The sequence below is a fragment of the Cibotium barometz genome, chromosome 47 (assembly GCF_041138505.1).
Source record: "Cibotium barometz isolate CiBa-2024 chromosome 47, ASM4113850v1, whole genome shotgun sequence".
Lineage (NCBI taxonomy): Eukaryota > Viridiplantae > Streptophyta > Polypodiopsida > Cyatheales > Cibotiaceae > Cibotium > Cibotium barometz.
The window spans coordinates 47,596,048-47,607,003 of record NC_141092.1 but is presented as its reverse complement, the minus strand read 5'-3'; positions in this window follow the sequence as shown (position 1 = coordinate 47,607,003).

Genomic DNA, 10,956 nt, shown 5'->3' with positions numbered 1-10,956 from the left:
TGTTATCCATTGGATGCTTTACACTAGGATGATCATCCAAGATCCAGAACCCATCTCAGACAAACTTCGGATGTGTAATTCCCAGAGGATCATGCTCTTAGATGTGTTAATCCCAAGATACTAGAAAACTAATCATCTCAGATATGTCAATCCTAATAATCTTTGGATGTGTCAATCCCAAGGCACCAGATGTGTAATTCTCAAGAAAATGAAGATCTCAGATGTATTAATCCTGACTGCCTTCAAATGTGGTGCTATAATAAGTATTTGATAGTTTTGAACTTTTAATGGATATAATGAAAGAAGCAAGCTCACTCTTGCTCGCGTCTAAAAATCGTAAGAAATGCCAAATTAGTTGGAAGCACTGTTGTCAATCTAACCACTGGAGCTAGAATTAGACGCCATGAAATTACACCTTTGTGAAAGGTTTTGTCTTCTAGGATTTCGAGAGGATAAAATGAATGAATTTTTGGAGCTAACCCAAGAAGGGAAGACCCTAAAAGAATATCACCAAACTTTTGTTAAACTTCTCCGATTTGCTCTAGAGATGGATGAGGTAACTCTTCTCCATCGATTCATTTAAAAGCTTAATCTACCTTTGAATAACCTTATCAAGAATGTGAAACCATCCTCTATTTCAGAAGCCATAATTATAACCAAAGACTATGATAAAGTTTTTATATAGAAAGTGTCGAGAAGGACATGAGTCCTTCCATGTTAATCAAGAAGAGGTCCCCTAATTCAAGAGGTCCCCTAATTCAAGAAGAGGTCCCCTAATTCAAGAGGAACTTCAAGTCCACTCTTGGCTACAAGGAATTATGAGCTAGAGCAAAAATTAGGTCAAGAAATAGGGATAGCAGGGTTAAAGATAACCGAATTCAACAAGTATTTCTATGAGTAAATAGAAGAGGATTGGTGTAAGATTCATGTGAAGTAATGTGCATGATGAATAGAGGATTTCTACAAGACGATACTAAGATTATGAAATTGGTATCATAGGTTACATTGCGTAAAGAATTGATTTCCTTACATTTTTCCATGATAATTTGTTAAGTACCATATTACATGGGGGTATAGAATAAGGAATTCGAAGGTTCATAGCATTTGAGAGGTATATGGATGCATGGACTTAGGATAATAAGGCCAATTAACTTTAGAATAATAAAGACCTTTTGGAGGCACAACAAAAACGAGCCAAGCACATGAAATAAAAGACTCTTTAAGAACAATGTTTAGATAAAAGAAGATTTTTACCTAGTGGTGGAAACACCAATTTGAAAGAGACAGGAGGATTTACTTAGATACTACCCCAGCTCGCGAGATGAGGACATCTCGAATCTTTTAAGTGGGGGAGATTGTAACGTCCCTCCCAAGCCATGTACGTATGTGTCTCTTTTAATATAGATTTCAATAAGAAAAGAGAGTGTAATTAGAAAGAGTGAGACAATAAGGCTAGAAACATTAGAAAAGTGTTAGAATAAAAATATTAGCTTCAAAAATCCTAAAAGAAATAAGAACATAAGAATAGTTCTATTAAGAGATAAGTATCCCCAAAAATAGAATTTTGATTTTAGGTGATAAGAGGTCATATTTAGAGTACTTTTACACATTTAGAGTCCATGCATACTAAAAATGTGGAAAAACAACGCGTTTCTAAAGATAGTGCGTTTGTGGCTATATACAGACATTTTTGCCTATTCTGCCCGCGATGGCTTGTAGACCACATGCCTTCCCGTTCTTTTGACTGGTTACATAACCATATTCTGAGTTTTTATCAGAGAGTTATGGCCGAAACAGTTTGCTGTTTCTGTCAGGGTCTCTACATAGAGAAAACTGTGAGAAGACAGCAAGTAGTCTCAAGGTAATCCTAGAGTTTGAGATGCATATATCCCTTCATTCTTATCTAATATCTCAGAAAAGAAGCTTAGATTGCTATAGTCTTTCGGAGGAAGAGACCAAAACTCCATAGCTTTTCTTTTAGAGAAAGAATAGTATGTCGTAGCCCTGTAAGAGAAGGCTATTTTGCCATAGATCTTAGAAAGAGAGAAGAGTCACAGTATGAGTAAGAGGAGATAAAGCTTGGAGATGATTGGATGATTTCAATCGTAAGAGAAGGTATTAGAAGACTCTATATTCTAAAGCTCTTGTTAATAACGAGCAAAGGCAACGATAAACGACAAATTCTATGAGGTATATACATATTTTATTTTTTTATTTACATATCATTCTTAGGGGTTGAGGTATGGCCCCGGCTTCTCTATTGATTGTTACAGTGATCTATTTGATTGATTTACCATTTAAAGTTTGTATTCTTTTAAGCAATAGCACATGCCTTAATAAAGAATGTCTTATCGCAATCTCAAGTTGAAATGCTAAAATCTTTGTGAAAAAGATTGTTTTCTTAAAGAAGGTGACATGGATCCTAGTCATATGGTTTAGTGAGTAAATGGATTGTTATCTTGGTTAAATTAAGGTACAGGTACAACTTCTCCCTGCCTTGACGCTGCCCCGTTCTTGTGCTTGTGTAGCCGGACGGCGGAGACGTTAGTAAGGCCCGGAGTTGGCCCATGGTATCCCTCATACCATTGGGAGAATGAGGTTTGCCGATTGAGGCAAGTGATTGTGATGATGCTGCCTAGTTCTGAGGGCCCAGGCTAGTGCGGTGAATTAGCCCACCCTAGTGCGCAGACATCCCTCTGAGGGGCGGGAGGATCGAGCGATGGAGCCTGAGAGGGCGACAGGCCGGCTTGAGTCCTCGCCAGCGGCGGCCGACGATGAGGTGTATGGTCCCGTAGGGTTTTGCCCAGCATGTGGAGGCTGGAAGGCCGAATTCTAGATCATCGGCCGTATAAAGGAAAAGAATAAGAGAGCCAGTTTGGCTTGTATGAAATTGATTCATGTTTAAACTTTGTTTTTATAAATCTTATCTTTGGCATTATTGTATTGTGAAAAAAGGCAAAGGCTGTTTTAATAAACCTTGTGAAAGGGCCTTAATTAAGGAACATGTTTGTTTATGTCAAACAGTGTGGTAGGATTAATTAGAAAACAAATTGACGCGTGAGTAGGGTGGAAAGTGGGAGGATGGAATGCCCCGACGGCACCATCCTACGGACGGGTGGACCCGATTAGTCGGGTAGCTTTCCAACATATTAAGTGAAAGCCCTATGTTAGATAAATAGGTTCTCGAGCAATTCTATTCTAGAAGACTAGGCCAACGGCTGTGCCTTGCATGGATGAGGAAAAAAGCGTTGTCTCTAGGAATCAAGACTAGTAGTTGCCCAATTTATGTGATCAATTACCCTATGGGTGATTTGATTTTAGAAGACCACGCTCCCCCTGCGGGATAGAACTAGGTCTTACCTATGAATCGTATCCTTGAATCTCTGTATGGTCAAGGTGTCGATGAGTAGGAAATTTTCTCCAAAGTTAAGACTTAGTGGACTATCTCAAGCGTTTTCCCTTATTTTGGAAGAGGGGGAACCTTACACCTAGGGTGGGTTAATCCTAGGTTAGAGGTGTTGGGATTCAGAGTCTCTTGTGTGTCAACACTCCCTACTATCAGTGTTAGTGTGAGTGCCGCCCGTTGCCTCTGGTTGCCACCAGCTTCAACGATTGCTTCGCTAATCCGAGCAGTACGCCACCCGGCACCTCCTCCTCTGCATTGACCCCCCTGTGCATTCTGGTGCTTTGCTGCTGCTTTTGCCGCCCGATCTCACCACATGCGCGCCACTGTCTCTCTGAGCTCCCGTGTCTGCTCTACGCAGACTCAAGCTCTGCCGTACCTCCTGTGCAGTGCAGGCCTTGCCTTTGCTGCTCCTGTGTAGATCTTCTCTACTCCAACTTGGCACTCTATTGTCAGCAGTAGACACCTTTCTCAGCTATCCTTTCGTCATTGCTTCTCTGTGAACGTGACCCTGACACAGCCTCCCTTAATCTTGTTGATACTACTCAACATTAACCCAACTCTCCCGTCATTCATGTGCTGCACTCTGCCCCCACCATTGTTCTCCCGAGTGATACCTTTTTTTGCTCCAAGTGTTGCTATCAAACCAGTGCAAGTCAATACCTTAAAGCACGACGGATCAAAACAGAAGCATCATCTGTTTCAAAAGGTTCTTTGGCATTAATTTCCCGGCATGGCAGGAAAAAGTCAGGGTCCTGCTCATGCAAGATGGAGTTTGGAGTCTTGTCAATGGCACAGAAGAGAAGCCTGATGTAAGCCTAGTGGGGCATGCAGTGAGAGACTCAACCACGTGTCCAAGAGATAAAGATATAGAGAGGGGGAGAGAGAAGGGAATAGGGATCTTGCACAGTACACCACATTAAGAGGAGAACAGGCCCCGCTCCCTTTCAGGAATTTACTCATTAAGGAACAATCCACGGGCACGTTGGCCACGATCAATGCAATCAATGAATACAAAACAAACAGATATGCCGATGTAGGATATCCAAGTCAATGTCGATGTCGAGGCACAAGATCTTTGATGCCGAGCAGACCACGGGAGGATGACCCACAATCTCTCACCGAGTAGATCCAATATCCAAATCCGAATCCAAATCCAATGAATCCATGTCCAAGTTCCAAGTCCAAATCAAATCCAAAACCAAGTCAAGATCAAGTCCAAGTCCAAATCCATGTCCAAGCTATATGTCCAAGTTCTATGCCCAAGCTTTATGTCCAAGTTCTCCATGTCTATGCACCATGTCCAAGCTCTATGTTCCATGTCCAAGTTCATATCCAAGTCCAAGTTCAAGCATGAGTAATCTCCACAACTTCTACAACCTTGTCGAAGAAAATCATGGAATAGCTCTTTTTGGCAAGAAAACCGATATAAAACTTGTTTTAATGGTTTTTGGGCAATAAAACCTCCAAAAAGTAGTTCTTAGGGTTTTTGGGATAGTTTTAGGGTTTTTGAAATTTTTGTCCATACAGTTTCGTACAAATCCATACACGCATCCGTATTGCCCATGCATATACCCATACAAGTCTAGGGCTAACTGTACATTTGAAAAGCAAGTTGGAGAAGATGTTGGCGAAGAAGAAGCTCTCCATGATCATAATGATGCCCACACATACACTCCACAATCTCCTTCATGATGCTACAAGAGAGGTTCAAGCATTTTGGTACTTGAAGAGAGGGCTCTGCTTTTTGCCAAAAGCTTAACCAAGCTTTTGCTTTTGCCTTTTTCCCTTTGCTTTCCACTTTATAATAAAATATTACTCACTTTGGTTAAAGTTCTTTAAGTTTGCTTTTTCTAACTTTAGGGCCTTGTTTTTTGGCCCTGGAGTTGCTTTTTGAAAAAGCAACTTTTAGCTTTTTTGCAAGCTCAGTCTCCCCTTGCCAATGATGCACCTGGCTCGCGGTCAACCTAGTTTGACTTTTTGCTTTTTCTTGCTTTTTGACCAAGTGCTTTTTGACCAAGTGCTTTTTGACCAAGTGCTTTTTCTTGTGTCAACTTCATGATTCTTGCTCCCATGCTTTCATTAACCTGTCTGTGTGTCCAGGCATGTGTTCCATCATGTGAAATACAACTAGACGTCCAAATAGTTACATCCCTTCCTCTTAAACCGCAGTTGTCCTCAATTGCGGGCTCCAAGTGTTCCAATCATGTCCGTATCTTCCAAGTACATCCATATGTCCCAAGTACATCAAGTACATCCATGTGTCAAGGTACATCAAGTACATCCATGTATCAAGGTACATCAAGTACATCCATGTATCAAGTACATCCATGTGTCAAGGTATATCAAGTACATCCATGTATCAAGGTACATCAAGTACTTCCATATGTGTTAAGGTACTAGCCCCATCTAGTGAGCTTGTGCATCTAATCTTTCCCATATCTTTGGTGTCATCTGCTCATCTGACAACATCTCAATGCCTTTTCTTTGAGACCAATAGCTTTGTGCTTGAAGGTACTTCGTCATGGCCTGTCACATGTGTTAGATAAAATAAATGCATACTCACCTTTTGCAAAAACTAGACATAAGCTAGTCAACATCATTCACGTCTACTGGGTATCCTAGGTACAGGCCAGGTAGTTTGGAGCCCACTGGACTATCACATTCCATAAATCCAAGCATTTTCCACACATCAAAAACAACACACAAAGTAAAAAAAATTCAAACATACATCAGTATGCAGTGCACACATAATGATCCTCCTATTCATGGTGGATTGTCTTGTCTGGTTTCATTGAAACCGTGTTGAGCCATTTGGCCACTAGGACCGCTCAGACTATCCTCAAGGCCATTTGGTCACTAGGACCACCCGAGTGTTCATTAATAGTCATCTGGTCCTTTTGGTCACAATGACCGCCTGACTACGAAATCCAATACAGTTATCTGGGCCATCTGATGGATGACCGCCTGACTGCGAAATCCAATATAGTCATCTGGGCCATCTGGTCGATGACCGCCCGACTGCGAAATCCAATACAATCATTTGGGCCATCTGGTCGCAATGATTGCCCAACTATGAAGTCCAATATATCTGGCATCGTTGCCATCCAATGGATCATCTGTCATCGTTGCCTCCCATATACAAATCTCATTCTGGTATCATTGTGGTCCAATGGGTCATCTGGCATCGTTGCCACCCATATACAAATCTTGCTCCTTGGGCTATTCGGCATCGTTGCCACCCAAATAGAGCATGTCCAAGTAACCATTATAAGCAGAATAATGATCAATTTCAATCCAATATATATACAGTGAAGAGGTCTAGAGGCACAATCCACCACTCTTGAATTTGTCTTGATCGAAAGATGTCCATATCTTTACTTCAAATTCATCTGGACCAACCACTTCCTTATAAGCTTGAATTATATCTAGATAGTCCTTGCAGTACTTCCCTTGCATCTATTATCATTCAATAGCAAATAATTCTTGAATTACAAGAGGAACTTTCTGACCAATGTCTTTTCTCTTTTTCTCATAGAATGAAACACAATCTGTTCTGGCTCTTCCACCCGTGGTGGATCCTTCAAAACAAGTTCCTCCGGGGATAACCGTTACATGCTTTCAATAAACTATCATGGAAAGCATTATATATCTTCCAATGATTTGAAAGGTGCAACCAATGACATACATGGTTGATCTTCTTAGTATCTTGAAAGGTCCATATACCATCATTCCTTGACTTAGGCAATCCAAAGATAAAATCCATAGCAATACTCTCCCATAGATGGGTGCAATAATCCTACTAGCTTTTGCTGGTCAAACTTGTTCTTCTTACAAACCAAACATTCTCGAATATATAACTCAATGTTTTATACAAGACCAATAAAAGTAGCTTTCCAAAGCTTGAGTTGTAGTTAGTACGCTTCTTTGCCTTGCGCAAGGTGGAGCATGGATTTTCTTTGTTCACTTTTGGCCTCAAATCCTTTGTGTCACATAAACGAGTTTGCATCATAAGAAAAACCCTTTTTGATGACATAGAACGTCACCAAATCTTTATTTTGTAATATGTTCCAAAACATCTTTGAAGTCTTCTATGGTAGCGTAAAGATCCTTCATCAAAGTGAAATCCATAGGGTAACCCATAGAAACCTCATGGCTCATGGCTCAGGGCTCTCCGAGATGATGCATCTGCACCTTGTTGTCTTTCACATTCATAGACCACAACATGGCCTTTTTTGGTTCGACTGCTCCAATGCAAGATCATGTTCAATCCAAAAAAAGGTCTAGAATATCCAACACTGGTCCTTTGCTAGCATAAAGTCTCAATGCTTTAAAGGGTTAAGTTTCAGCATTGGTCTACAAAGATCCCATGGCTTTATTTGTCAAAACATGCAATTGGCTAAGCACCACTGCAAACCATTTGTCGAACTTCCTGGCACGATGTCAAACTGATGGTCTCCGAATCTCTAGCTTCTTTGCCTTCCTTTCCCTTACATGTCTTGAGGAAACTACATCTAAAAGAGTAGGCCTAGGAGTAGCTTCCTTGTCTCCTCCATGATAAATAGAGCGGGTAGCTCTAGATCCTTCTGCAATGATGACTCTTTTGGCTTGAGGATAGGCTTTAGCAATTTCAATTCCTTTGGTTTCGGTGGCTCGATCCTTGATGAAATCTTCATACATGTAAGCCCTTCTTTGGTCCTTCTCCAAGCTAGGAATTCTTCATCTTGGAGTAACTGTCTGAATTGTTGAAAGTCATGATACTCTTCTGATGACCTTGATTAACATCCAAAAGTCCAGTATTGGCCTCATAGTTGTTCCCTTCAATAGGCCCTTGGTTTCCCTCTTCTCATGACATGGCACTGTCACCCCAAGAAAGTTTCTTCAAGAGAAATCTTGCTCTAATACCACTGTAATCCTAGTGGGGCGTGGAGTGATAGACTCAACCATGTGTCCAAGAGATAAAGATATAGATAGGGGAGAGGGAGAAGGGAATAGGGATCTTGCACAGTATACCACATTGAGTGGGGAACATGCCCCGCTCCCTTTCAGAAATTTATTCAGGAACAATCCATGGGCACACTGGCCAGGATCAATACAAAACAAATAGATATGCCGATGTAGGATATCCAAGTCGATGTCGATGTCGAGGCACAAGATCTCTGATGCCGAGCACACCACCGGGATAACCCACAAGTATCTCTCATTGGGCTAGTACCAGATCCAATATTCAAATCCAAATCCAATGAATCCATGTCTAAGTTCCAAGCCCAAATCAAATCCAAAACCAAGTCAAGATCAAGTCCAAGTCTAGATCCATGTCCAAGCTATATGTCCAAGTTCCATACCCAAGCTGTATGTCCAAGTTCTCCATGTCTATGCACCATGTCCAAGCTCTATGTTCCATGTCCAAGTTCATATCCAAGTCTAAGTTCAAGTGGTCCAAGTTCCCGTGAGTAATCTCCACAACTCCTACAACTTATCGATGAAGAAAACCATGGAAAGGCTCTTTCTGCTGGCAAGAAAACTGATATAAAATCTGTTTTAATGGTTTTTGGGCGATAAAAACTCCCAAAAAGAAATTTTTTACGATTTTTGGGGTAGTTTTAGGGCTTCTGATATTTCTGTCCATAGAGTTTGGCACATGTCCATACAGATCCATACACACATCTGTATATTGCCCATGTATATGCCCATACAAGTCTAGGGCTAATTGTACATCTGAAAAGCAAGTTGGAGAAGGTGTTAATTGGTGAAGAAGAAGCTCTCCATGATCATAATGATGCCCACACATACACTCCATGATCTACTTCATGATGCTACAAGAGAGGTTCAAGCCTTTTTATACTAGAAGAGGGCTTTGCTTTTTGCCAAAAGCTTAACCAAGCTTTTGCTTTTGCCTTTTTCCCTTTGCTTTCCACTTTATAAAAAAAATATTACTCACTTTTGTCAAAGTTCTTCAACTTTGCTTTTTCTAACTTTAGGGCCTTGCTTTTTGGCCATAGAGTTGCTTTTTGAAAAATCGTCTTTTAGCTTTTTTGTCCAGCTCAGTCTCCCCTTGCTAATGATGCACCTGGCTTGCAGTCAACCGAGTTTGACTTTTTTCTTTTCTTGCTTTTTGACCAAATGCTTTTTCCTGAGCCAACTTCATGATTCTTGTTCCCATGCTTTCATTAACTTGTCCATGTGTCTGAGGCATGTTTTCCATCATGTGAAATACAACTAGAAGGACCAAATAGTTACACTTGAAGATGCAGCTATAGTACCTACAATGAGTTTGGATAGAGAAGAATGCACCCTTTTTCTTCACAAATGTGTAACTTTTTTCCAAAATCTTACAGAGTATCCTCTTTTGTAAGTCTATTTTTACAAATTTCATAAATTAAAAATTCCTTCTTTTGAACTCACATGATATGTTTACATCTTCTTTAGTCAATCCCCCAAGCCACCACTACTGCTAGTGGACCCACATTTTCCAGTGATTCTGTGCTACATGGGCTCTCTCAACCACAAGTGTGAGTCATGTCTGCCTCAGCATGAGATCCATGTGCTATTCTCATTTATTATATGCTTAAGGAGAGTTCCTATGTCTACATTCTCAATAGAAGAACCATGAGATCCATGTGACTACTCTCCTTTAACACATGCTCAAGGAGAGTTACTATGTCTACCATGAGATTCATGTGACTACTCTCCTTAAACACATGCTTAAGAAGATTTTATGTTGACATTCTGAATAGAACAACCCACTAAGCTAGGGTGAGGATGAGCTACTTTTTCCAGCTACAATTCTTTCTAAGCAAGTCTTATTTTTGAAATGAATGATTTTATGGACTTCAACAAGACTTACTTTTGCATTCATATCTTCATGCACATTAGTCCACACTCGCATTCTTACTTGGTTTAATCGTCTCTTCTACACATCATATCTCTCCAATGCGTGGGACATTTTGGGCTAGGCATACCTTTCTCACGCGCTAAATGATTGCATTTCATGCTATGTGCATCAATTATTACCACTTTAGTGACTTTCTATTTTGATGCGCCTTGGTGCTATCAATGCCATTCGATCTCAACACCTATATGATTGATGATGGAGGACCACTCCCCCAAGGACCAAGATGAAGTATTCCCATGACCGTGGCCCATAAAGACAAAGATGGTAGCCTTGCTTCAACTATTGCACCTCAGCTCGCTGTGCTTTGGATTGGCACACTAAGTGATTGGTGCTTACATAGCAAAGGGAGTAATGTTAGCAAATTTTACCAACTCCTATTAACATTGCTCATGCACAATGTGCACATTCTTACAAATCTAGTTCCATAAGAGCCATTGTATCATTATTCATGTATAAGTCCACAATGATATAAGTGGCCCATAAAGAGATCGTAGACACTTAGGTTTTTAGTCTTTAGTCACAAGTAGGAACCCTAACCCTAACTCTACACAAATTCACACTATTCCCTTGTCATAATCTTGAAATGACCTTCTCCTCTTGTAATGGCATGGGAGAATGAGGTTTTATGATGGTTGTCAAGTGCTAAGGGGGGATATCT